The following is a 13,052-nucleotide window of genomic DNA, read 5'->3' as shown; positions in this document are numbered from 1 at the left end:
ACAGAGTACTATACCGCAGGGGGTGGTACTAGACGGTGCACTTCCGACACGTCTGACCAATGGGAGCAAGCGAATAGCTCCAGTATCATGACGTATTCCGCGAACCAAAGGAAAGGAGGAAGTTCCTCCATGTCATGAGGGGGCTATATTTGATGAGTCTCTCTGCTATGTACCAATTGGAGCACCATTGTTTACAGCTTTTGTTGCTCAGTTAGTGATCAAGGGGCGTGCGGATGAGATGCCTCACCACGGGAGTGCGGATATCCGTCTAATCCTTCTTTAACTCACCCTAATTTGGGCGATGACAAAATGGCGCTACCGCCATCTTGCAAGTATTTTGTTGCCATGGGCGCGAACCTTTTAGAGGACCGCGTGGATATCCGTGTCTCCCGACGTTATCGCAGTAAGGGGAGGCATCCGTGAGAGGTCTTCCTCAGTTCGTATTCATCAAGGTTGCAAGATGAATGTTTGAGCCACGCGGCAGCATTGTTAGCAGAAATACTGTTCCAAATAAACAAAAGACGTCATGTTTCTGCTATAGTTTCTTTCTCCACGATTACGTATATCTGGGGTTGTGGATTCTCCATGACCCACTCGGTCCAATGCCATTTGAGGAATCTGCAGTTAGAATATCCACCGGAAAACGCTCTAACTTAAACAACATGTGCACGTAGCATTTTGGATCTGGTATTAATAAAAGGGCCTGCCACTCATGTCACCTAATGCACCAGACAGTCATCAGGATGGGAGTTGTTTGGGAGTGGGTGCGAGCCAAACCAAAACCAAATTTGTGTGTGTAAAAAGTCGCTTTATTGAAACAGGTGCATATCACAATTAAAAACACGCAACCGCCTTACAAAACTAAAACCGCACTGTACATCAAATAACTGATCCCCCCCCACTGTTACGATTCCCTCAGCAATTCCCCCACCCCGCTATTAACATAACAACCTTACACAGTATTGCATATCAAATTCATACCCTCCAATGATTGTTTGGCATGGCTTAACATTCTATGTACCTGTCTGAAAATATTCAACAACAAAAAAACTCCCTCACAATGACAGTATGGGAGAACAGCAAAAATAAACCGCAGAAGAAAAATCTGAAACACAGTTTTCGTGCAAAACAATTATACGTAAATGTGAAGCAAAAGTGTGAAAATTGAGGGTTGCTACAGTAAGTCGAGAGTTCCACACATTTTCCAGTTAAAATATAAGGAGAGGCCAGAAAAGAGACAGTCACATGCTCTGACCGATTCCCTGCCCTCCGTTACTAAGTCCTTCACCGTGACCACTTACTTTGGCACTAAAAAGTATAGAGGACATTGTTGTTTCCATTGTTTTGCAGCAAGCACTTGTTTGTTTGGGGTAAAGATGAAGGCAAGGCTGTTGCAGCAGAAAGGAAAATTACCCAGTTTCCCAGAACTTTTGGTGACACCCTTAACACCGACACTCCATCAACTCTACTGATACTGCTTTCTCACAGTGCCTGCCACTGGGTCATTAAGGTGTTCAGACTAAATGCACATCCAATCCTTGGCTTCTTAGGAGAGCGCATAAAGCGATGGTTATATAAATGTCAATTGTAGATTAAAGCTCTGCTATGCATGTGCCGAATGAGGGCTACAATGTGTAAGAGTCATGTCATGCACACTGGTAGGCATAATATACTAAGAGCACTTGGTCTGCAGCAACACACATAATTAAAATGCTATGCATTTGTTGAGTGTGCTAATAAGTCTTTATTATTCAAATTAACCCTTTTTAACAAACTTAGAATTACAAAAGACTGAGGATAAAAACAAGGTTCTAAAGTAATGCCTTTCAGTTTGCATGCAGTTCCTTGATGTCCGGTCATACCTCACTGTGCTATATTAGAAGAATTGTGACATATTAGCTGTAAATAACAAAATGGTCTCTGTGTTAAAAGCAGTGGCAGATGGTAATTGTACCAGAGAGGGGGCGGTGGTCACACATACACCTCACTTACACCCATGCATTCACTCACGCACACACACCCATTCACAACACTAACACATATATTAATTTATTTGATAGTATATAGTGCTAGCTAGATACACATACATTAATACATACACACATGAAACATAAAAAACGCATAAAACTTACCTTAACTGCAGCTCTCCGAGAGGGAAGCCTCAGAGATCCCAGGAGGGTTCGGACTGCTGCCTTCCCTCATTGGCTGATTGCAAGGCAGCGGTCCCAACCTCGTCACAGAGTGGAATGGAGTCAGTGAGACTGCTGACCCCACCCTACTCTGTGACTAGGTGCTACTGATTGACACTCTGCCCTCGGCACTTCAGGGCTTAAAACTGAAGTGACCAGGTCCGAGGCAATCAGTGGCGCTCCCATTCATCACATGGGGGAGGGCCTTGAGGCACTTTTGCCAGACTGAGGTCACACACAAAGGGTGTGACATTCTCAGCATGGCAATGTTCAGTTCTGTGCATTTAGCGCATGTCCAGCTTCTGTCTGCCTGACCTGAACAATAAGAGTGTCTGTCAGGTTGGCCTTTGTTCCTCTGCAACACCCATTGATTTTGACGCTGCCCCCTATATATAAGGGTGGCGTAAACAGGAGGCAGTACCAAAATCAGGACCAGGGAAAACCTGGTCTTAACATGGTCAAACGAGGAGAAATGCTTAATTTCTCCTGGTTTATGCTTTATCCATGTGTGATGCATTGTGTAGCACAAATTGAAACAGCAAAGTGCCATGAATGATTGCTCATGTGCAGCAAGGTGTCCCTTCCTGAACATAAACAATCATTTAAAAAAATGATGACTTGCAACTTCTATGTGTGCTGCACAATGCTGCACACATAGAAGTTACAATTCGCCATTCTGGATTGTTTAAGTGCAGGAAGGGACACTTTCCTGCACATGAATAATCATTCCCTTAACGTTGGCACCCTTGCACTATGGTGCAAGGGTGCCTGCGTTGGTGCTACACAGCTGAGTTTAGCGCCAGCGCTAGGAAAAAAGCAGGGCTATCCTGCACCATTGTAAATACGGCGCATCCCTGTGTTTTCAGAATGGCGGAGCGTGGCATTAGCAATGTTTGCTTAACGCCACGCTTTGCCATTCCCTTGTAAATATGCCCCTTAATTTGGTGTACGTGCAAATCCTGCATTGCCAATTTTTGGTGAGTTGCACTACTCCTGCTGAACCAAGGCCAATGAAGGTACCAATGGGTGAGGCTGACTGGCCTCAAGGAACCTGTGACCTCGGTGACAGAGACAATGTTGCTCTAGAGCAAAGTTCTTCAATCTGTGGGGCGCGCCCCACCAGTGGGGCGCAACACCATCTCAGGGGTGGTACGCACTCCACCCTAAAATCTTTCCTTTGTTGGTCTTTTACTGTCCCGCGTCGCAGGTCTTCACCCATTTCAAATGGGATTTGTTTTAGGGAGAACTCCGGTAACAGATTGTTGGGGGGGAGGAAGGGGAAATAGATGGGGCACGACATGGCCATGCTTTGTCATGTTAAGAGCTAACAGTTATTTTTAATCGTCCTAGGAGGGGGTTAATTCATAGAGCTGAAATGCTTCAGCTGCAGTGGAAGGCAGGAAGTCTCCTCTGCTAAAACCAATAGCAAACAACCAGACAGGTCTGTTCCTTTGTGTTCGATTTCATAGCAGAGGAGACTCCTTGCCTCCCACTGCAGCTGAAATGACTATTACTTTCTTTCAGTTTTAGCAGAGGAGACATCCTGCCTCCCACTGCAGCTGAAGCGTTTCAGGTCTATGAATTTAACCCCGGCCTGGAAGGGTTAGCTCTTAGCAGAAAGGAGACAAAGTTTCTTTTAAAATTACACACGCAGGCGCACAATGCCCCACAGGGCTAATAGGGCTTCAAATTGCCAAAAGAACAAGTATTGGCATAGCCAATAGGTCTCGCCTTTGGGACCTTATAAGTGTTTAGCCATGCAACACTTGATGTTGTTGCACCAAGGATATTGTGCTGGATAACTAAACACTTATAAGGTCCCAAATGCGAGACCCATTGGCTTTTGCAATGCAATAGGTCTCGCATTTGCGAGAGTTAGAGCTATTGGCATTGTAAATGACAATGCCTTTACCCATGTTTTTTGTTTTAGAGTGGAGTGGATGCATGTGGTGTGGAGTGGAATTATGTGGGTAGTATTGGAATTGTTAGTTGTGAAATTGTTAGTTGCGGAATTGTGTGATGTGGAATTGTGTGTTGGACAGTGTATTTGTGTAGTGGAATTATGTGGCATGGTGAAAAGATAGGGGTGAGAGCTTCACAGAATAGATAGAAAGGTAGATAGAGAGGGATAAGTAGTTTGTGCAGGAAGTGGTGAATGAACTCTGGACAGAGGAGCAGAAGGAGTGAGTGAGAAAGAGAGAAAGAAGGGTAGAGCAGGTGACAGACGTATAAAGAGGGTGCGCTTGTGTATGCAAGAGACACCCCAAAAAGAGGAGCGCGTGGTTTTGAGAGAAGGAAATGTTGAAAAGGTACGGGAAAGAAAATTTGTTCAAAAAGGAACAGTGCATGAGAGAGTGAGAGAGAGGGGTGAGAGAGAGTACGAGAACGAGAGATAGAGATAGAGATAGAGATAGAGGGCAAAGTTGGAGGGGCACCCATAGGCGGGTGGGGGAGTCGAGAGCTGTACCCGTGCACAGCATGAGGAGGTAAAGGAAGGTAGTATGTGTAAGGAGATAGTATAGACAGAGAGTGTGAGGGAGGAATGAGAGGGGGCAGTGGGGTCACGAGATGAGAGGGGTAGTGGGAGTGTGAGGGAGAGATAAGAGGGGTAGTGGGAGGGAGAGATATGGGGGGAGTGGGAGGAAGAGATGAGAGCGAGAGTGGGAGTGGAAGGGAGAGATGAGGGGGAGTGTGAGGGAGAGATGAGAGGGGTAGTGGGAGGGAGAGATGAGGGGGGAGTGGGAGGGAGAGATGGGGAAGTGGAAGGGAGAGGAGTAGTGTGAATGTGAGGCAGAGATAAGAGGGGTAGTGGGAGGGAGAGATGAGAGGGGAGTGGGCGGAAGAGATGAGAGGGGTAGTGGGAGTGGGAGGGAGAGATGAGGGGTGAGTGGCAGGGAGAGATGAGAGGAGTAGTGGGAGTGGGAGTGGGAGTGTGAGTGTGAGGGAGAGATACGTGGGGTAGTGGGAGGGAGAGATGAGGGGAGAGTGGGAGGGAGAGATTTGGAAGTGGGAGTTAGAGGGGTAGTGTGAGGCAGAGATAAGAGGGGTAGTGGGAGGGAGAGATGGGGGATTGGGAGGGAGAGATGGGGTATTGGTAGGGAGAGATGAGAGGGGTTTTGGGATGTGAGGGAGAGATGATTGGGTTGGTGAAGGTGCTATCTTCTTTCTTGGGATGGAGGTTTTCCTACGTAGTTTGAAAAAAGCAGATTTGAAAACCAATCGTAGAAGGAGGAGCCGATGGTGCTGCGGAGAAGGAGGGCTAAACCATTATAGGGGTGAAGTGGACTCCTCACGCACCTGGGTGCTGTACCTGCTGCACTTACCACAGCTACACCCCAGAGGGAAGGGTGGGCCTGGGCAGAGGCGTTTTTGGGGGGTGTGCAAAGCAGCACAACTGGCCCCAAAAACGCTGTGTTAAGAAAGGCACTCTGACAGCTGCTTTATGTACTTGCTTAATAAAAACAGTATAAACTATAGGGAGAAGAACAAACAAAACTGAAGAATCGTTTAAAATAGTTTGGGGACACCCCAAACAACAACATAAACGGTAAAAAAAAAAGCACGTTTTTTCTGTGACTAAACAGAACTGGGACTCAAATTACAAAGGCATTTCTATCTTTCTAGCAATTTGTTGTCTGCGTGCTCTGGCTTGAACTCCCATTTTAATACGAATTGACAAAGCCAATAGGACGGGCTGTTTTTATAAGTGACCCTGCTTCTTCACTGGCAAGTGTATGTGTGTGTACGTGTGTGTGTGTGCGTGTGTGTGTCTGCCTGTCTCTCTCTCTCCGGTTGAATAGCTGAATGTGAGAAAAGGTCAGCCGTTGTATGCATTAGTGAGTGCATGGATAGATTAATGAACGAGAGATAACTAATGGGTGAGTGAGCATTCTATGGATATGAATGGGGAGGTGAAATGGGTGAATGTTTGAATAAAGAAGTGCAAGTATGTGATGATAAATGGAAGCGTGAGTGCATGTATGGATGCAGACTGGTTGCATTAACCTTACAGACTGTGGCCTCAGACTGTAGGCGTGATAATGTTATTAAAATGTCAATAATTATCAATATTATGTAAATGTAACATTACACTAAGGCTGGGCACCATTATATCAAGAATGTTCACAAAATATTATGAATTAACACAATGCCAGTGCGAGAGTTAGGCAAAAACAATACGAGCATTACATCAGAGGTGTGCACTATTGTGCTTAAAATACACCAAGAATAAGCAACATTGCGGAAAAGACTGAATTACTGCAGGTGTGGCCTCCATTGTGTTAAAATTCCCCTATTATCTCAGGAATGCGCATGAGAGAGGGGGAGCAGGAGGTGAGCCAGGAGTGGTGTGCGCGCAGTCTGCTCTTTTTTGAAGCACATACTCGTGCTTGTGGAACGCCCCTGTGCGCTCCCGCAAGGTGTATGCCGCTACAAGCACGAGTATGTGCTTCGAAAAACAGCAGAACGATGGCTAAAGGTCCTCCTATGCAGCGCATGCACGCTGCGTAGCAGGACCTAAAAATGCCAGCCAGCCATGTATTGTTTAAACAGCCTGCACATTACTTGTCTTGACATTAAATATTCTTATAAGTAAAGAAGCGTGTATTCTTTTGTAATGTGACTTTTCTGTCTTTGTTACCTTTTATTATCAGTAATGGATCATTTAGGCAACCCTAGAATACAATTAAAAGTGCTTTCTATTTATATGTGCTGTTCGAAGTATGCACAGACAAGTGCTGACAATACAGCTTTAGGTGACTGCTTATTTTTGTACCGCTTGGGACTTCAAAATAATGAGCTGGCAACCCTCATCATAAAACTGGAAGTTTGTTGCAAGATCAGCACATTTAATCTGATAATACTGTCTCCCTTACAGTCACTGTTTTGGCTGAAAATGTCCACAGAATATTCAGCTTTGAGAGACACTGCTATCAAAATTCTCTTGCTTGTCAGCTCATTCTATTTATGTGAGATTGGGTTCTCAGCACTTGCGGTATTAAAGACTAAGAACCATTCAAGACTGGATGTGGAGCACAACCTGAGGATGGAAGTAGCAAAAATCCATCCACAGATTGACCGTCTCTGTGGTGAAAAACTGGCACACCTGTCACATTTATGTTGGTGGTGTTATTATTAATCTATGTCATGTGTTAAACAAAGCATCCTAGTGAAAACAATTTGCACACACTTTATGTTGGAAAATTTTGTTTTGAGCTGTGTTATAAGCCTCTGTCATTTTACCACACCCACTCACAAACCTGCAGTTTACTAAAGATTCTTTTTGTGTTGAACATTATTTGCCGGAAATGGCCCATGATATGCGCGTGGCAGTCGATTGTGTGGTGTACCAGATTCCCGAAATTTCTGTTAGGTGGTGGGGAGGCCCAATGTCTAAAATAATTGAGCTGGGGGGCACAACCTACAAAAGTTTGAAGACCTCTGCTCTAGAGTGTGCTGCTTTGTAGGCCTGCCCACAAGACTGGAGGTAAACTTCATTATGGATTGTGGTGGACAGACCTTCAAGGTGCTAAGACAGCAGGGCTTCTAACGTCTAGCTAGGGCTTCTAAGGTCTTGGGGGGGGCTTCTAAGGTATAGCATGGCAATGTACTCCCTCAGGAGATTGGTCTGGTGGACTGGACTCAAAAGCTGAACCTGGTTCCCTAGTACCAAATTCGGCAGCTCTGGCCTTAGTACGACATCCTTTCCCCCACTGAACACTATACTGTCCCACTGAGAGAAACTAGCTCTGCCTTCAGCTACCCCCCCAATTGCCCCACTATAAACACCTGGATGAGACTTAATTCAAATTATGCACGAGGGTAATATGCTGCCTGAAAAAAAATAACATCCTGGAAAAAGTAAACCCTCATAAAGAATGCAAGATTAAGTAAAGCATGTGAAAGGTAAGCAGAACAACATGGTTACCTTAACAAGTTTACACTCATTATTCAAAAATCAATGAGTGTTTTTGCATGAAATGTTAAGCACATGACTACAGGACCCGGAAAGGACCCTTTTTAATGTCCATTTCTTAAATCATTACAAAACATAAGGAGTAGGGTTTAAAAAGACAACATCCATGAACCCAGAGCAGCAGTACACATTTTATAAACTAATATAAGAAAAAGAGCTGATAAGGATCACATGAAACTTTTTCCACTTCAGTCATCAAGCAGGTATTGCAGAACCTCCAGGAATAGTGCACTCCCCACCCGGGGAAACCATGCTGTTCAAAGAATGACAAGAAAACAAAAGTAGCGCTCACTGGCAAACTCTGTAAAGTGGCACTACTGTGTTTGGGTGTTAACAAAACCAATCTGGGCACTTTGCGACCACTATGTAATGCTTTATTTAGTTAATTATTTATTTGTATTTTGTACCTCTTTTTTCTCTTGGTCCCGAGGCTGCACTTTGGAATAGAAAAAGTATAAGAAAAAGACGACATTTCCAATAAGTGTTTGTTTCTTTTTGGATCCAATTTACAGGGGAACGAATGAAGGAAAGCAGAGGAAACAGAGGGTAAGAGATGTTTATTGAAGCACAGTTTTCAGTGAGGAGCTGCAAGAGAAAGACAGAAAGAGAGGGAATAAGAGGAAGTGTGGGGGGCAGCTGACAGGGGCAGAGCAGGAAATGTGGACATCTTACCTTAATACACCTGCTGGTGATCCAGCGCGGAGTGCAAAATCCCTCCCTACTGCCACGGACTACAAGATCTCAGACACACACACACTATCTATACATTCGCTGGTGGGGCCCATAACACCAACGCACACTTACCATTAGTCCGAGCGAGAGGCGATTTATCCTTCCAAGCGCTGGATAATGAGCGAGGAAGATACCACTTTACCCTAATGAGCAACACACCTACAAACCCTTCTCATACTCATTAGGCCCTATATTCCACATTTGGTATTATCCTCCCAAACCGGGACGGATCTGTTAGTTGTAGTTTTAGTGAAATCCTAATTCTCTAATTAACCTTTACATTAACACATTTCAGTGAATAAACAACCCAACTCATGTCTGTAGATGTTCAAATCCAATTTTATATTAATATTGCAGATTAAAATCATTCATTTGATCAAGTTGCCATTCATATTTACCTATTCTGGATAAAGTCGTCCTCTATGTCAAATCTGGCAGTCTCGCAAATCTATGCCCATCAATTTAGCAGGTTAAGTTCATCAGGAATTTGGGCATTAATTCAGTCCGTCAGAGATTTAGGCTAACAGCTGTCTTGCAGTGTCACCGTCCTCTCCGTCAGCATATCATCAGGAAATCGAAAAGCGCGATCCGACGACTCTAATTACCTCTCTTTTCTACCATAATTTATAGTAAAAATCACATTCCAAAAGTAACAAATATTATTTTAGAATGTCTCTGATTGGTCAGTCCAATTTGTTCAACAGGGTTCCCATGCGCTAAATGTCTCTTTAGATGTAGTTCATAATTTTCCCGGTCAAAAGTATCTTTTATTGTTTCTTTCGGTCATCTGGCTGGCAGCCCAGAGCATCCTTGAGGGGCACAGTCGAGCTAGGGTCACAGGAAGGCCACTGCTGCTGATGGTGGTGCATGCGCACTTCACCCAGAGACTTGAGCAATGGAGCCAGTTTCATCGGATACAGGAGTCAGCCATTTTGTGGCCACTCAAAATGGTCAACTTAAGCAAAAAAACACAAAAATGTAATTAATACATAGAAATGACTAATTAAATGTTATTCCCTCGCTAAAACCCTTATGTGTGTGTATTTATCTAGCAAAAGCAACACTCATTGCGGGTTATACTTACAAATTAAAGCACGAATCACAATTACATCACTAAAGCAACATATATCATGCAACATTCTATTTATCTATCATTAGTATGCGTACGAAATTTAGTTCACGTCATTAATTAGGCCATGCAGATGCAAATCCCACGTGTATTTCGGTCATTAATAAGGTTGGTTAGTTATTTTCATATCACTCCAAACCATTAGTACGATTATAATTAATTAATTAATCTAATTAATAAAACAACATGCAAAATGGGGTGGGTAAACAAAATTTTGCATAACCCGCTCCAGCAATCCCCCCTTTGGTGATTTTATCACCACACCACCCAAAATTTTTTTCTGTCTTTACGGAATCTTTCAAATGTTTTCTTGCTCTTAATCATAATTCAGTTTCACCCATTTTTTCTCTTTTTGCAGTTTTATAAATACTCTCCTTCCATTCTTCTAATGTTATCTCTTCCAAATCTCTATCTTGTTTCTTATCTTTTCTTTTTGAATTTTCTCTTTTTATTCTTTTGTTATTTTTCTTGTTTCTATAGCACATACAACATAATCTTATCATTAAAACTATGCAGATTACACATGTTAATGGAAACAATATTTTACCTATAAGAGTACTACCTATTTTCACTAAGAAATTCTTAATAGCAGCTATTTTCTTTCCAATTCTATCCCAAACACTTTCAACCTCCAGTGGTGCAAGTTCATCATGCAATTCAGTAATATTCTTTATATAAGTTTTCAGATCTTTGCTTTCGTCAGGAATGTAAGTACAACAATGTTGAACTTTCAGCATTCCACAGACTCCACCCTCTTTTGCCAATAAAATATCAAGGGCAAGTCGATTTTGCATTACCATAGCACGCATGGCAACCATTTCAGTAATAACCAATAAAAATCCTCCAGCGGTGCTTGTTGACAAGCGATCCACTACTGTTGACAATTTTCTAATTTTGTTTGCATTCAGAGTTATTCCCACTGCTGGTATCAATGCCTGAAAAATATCACCTACAATGTCTGCCCAAGATTCTCTCTTGGTCCTAGCTAAATGATTACTTAAGCTATGTGCACCATCTTCTCCTCTATCCATATGAAAGATTTTTGGAAAGACCAGGCCTATGTAGCATGTGCCATACCAATGGTCTGGCAAACGATAATATGCCCTGTTCCCACAAATAAAATATAATCCAGGAAAGACTGGATCTCTTCCACCTTTGAATCCCCATCCACCCATGATTCGATATGTATCATGGCACTCACTATTACCTAGAAAATAATTATCATACACCGTTTGATTCATTTGAATGCAAAACTTCCCTTTCTGAGGCCAATCTAAAGCTATAGTTGGACTAGCTTCTCCTTTCAAATGTATTTCTTTCTCTATATCCCAGATTGTTTTCTCCACTTTCCCTTCTGCTGCTTTCTTTTGCATTTTCAATCTTCTTTCCTCAACCATGTCTAGGAATGTCTTTTCCTCTTTCTTCAAACTGCATGTCAGATTGTTTCTAAAAATATACCCTAATGTTAGTTCCTTAGTTTCTAAGAAAAATTCACCTAATACCTTAGCAGGCTTTACTTTGTTCAATTTGTTAGATGAAGGCACTTGTGCAAAAATATTATCTACATCTGAAAAATAATATTCTAATTTCCCTGTCTCATAAAACAAACTAGCTATTACACTACATGTTATTCCATACGTTGCTGGAAGATGATGATATGTCACTCCCTCAGAAACAGATGCAGGTAACTGCATACATACGTAGCAGTCCCGTACGTCCATTGTCTTTACATATTCATACAATAATTTTGAAAACACATTATTAGAAAAATCTGTTATTGACCTGTCTTTATGCAAATAATTTTTATCTATTCTAGTTGGAACTACCTTAGGAATTTTCCCTATATTAGTTTTGTTCTCACTATGTCCTTCTAAAGTGTCTATAGTGGCTTTAAAAGAAATGACAAGAGCAAGGATGCTCCATAAAAGCATTAATAATCCTGTACAACAACAACACATTTTACACCATCTTGTCATGAATGTACATCTACCTTTACTACTTTCTATGTTAGCCATCTTGTTAAAATGGACCGTGTATTTTGACTTAGATTCTTTTACTTCACAACTAGTTTTTCTAACCTAAGGTTCTAACACCTATTTGGTTCTACCTGTCACTATTTTTACTTCAATATCTCGTTTTCTTCATCAATAATTTTCTTAACTTATTCAGTTTGGCATCTCATCGTTCTTCACTCTCCTCTCGTCTTCCAAATATGGATTTTCCTGAACTTCCGTTTCTTCTTCTCCAATGTAGGACAAGAGAACTTTCAGTATTTCCGATTCTATTTCATCCTCAACCACTTTCAGTACAGCCTCCTCTGGATTTCCTTGACTATCTGCCTCTTCTCCCTGTTCAGGCAGAGCCACATACGTCCATTCTGGTGACTTATACTTCTGGTTAGGTTTCCTTGTTCTTCTACTCTCTTTGTCTTCAGTTAATCCGTCTTCTTTTAATTTTTCTTGACTTGTCACTTCATTCACCTGTTCAGCTCTTGGTGAATTCACTCTTGTCAAACGATATCTCAGTTTCCTTATTTTATTGGGCCAAACATCATCTCTTGTAACTCTTTTTACTTTGCTTCCTTTGTCATTCTTTTCCTTCCTCCAAGCTCTCTTTCTTAGAACTCGACCTTCAGGTATTTCGTTTTCACTTTCTTCAGACTCTGTCTCAACTTGCTTTGTCTTTTCAGCGACTTCTTCTTCCACCACTTGTTTTGTTTTCCCTACTTCTGTCCCTCCTCGGGTCTCCGGCACGCAATCTTCCTGCTGGCTACTTGTCCCTTCACCTAACTGGATGTTGGAGTTCCCTACACCTCCTCGGGGGTCTTCCGCAGAAATCTGCCCCTCTCTCTCTGTACCTGTCCCTTTTTCACTTAGATTTGTTACTTCAGGTGGAATTTCTCTCAGTCTCTCATCTGGTACTTCCTTTTCACGAATTTCTTTTGTTGCGTCTTCAGTACTTTTTCCTCTTTTCTTCCTGTGTTCCTTCTTGGAACCCTGCACTTCTTGCTCGTTTCCAGAATCACTAG

The sequence above is a fragment of the Triturus cristatus genome, chromosome 5_1 (genome assembly GCF_964204655.1).
Source record: "Triturus cristatus chromosome 5_1, aTriCri1.1, whole genome shotgun sequence".
Taxonomy (NCBI): Eukaryota; Metazoa; Chordata; class Amphibia; order Caudata; family Salamandridae; genus Triturus; species Triturus cristatus.
The sequence above is the reverse complement of the archived record's forward strand: the minus strand, read 5'-3'. Positions refer to the sequence as shown.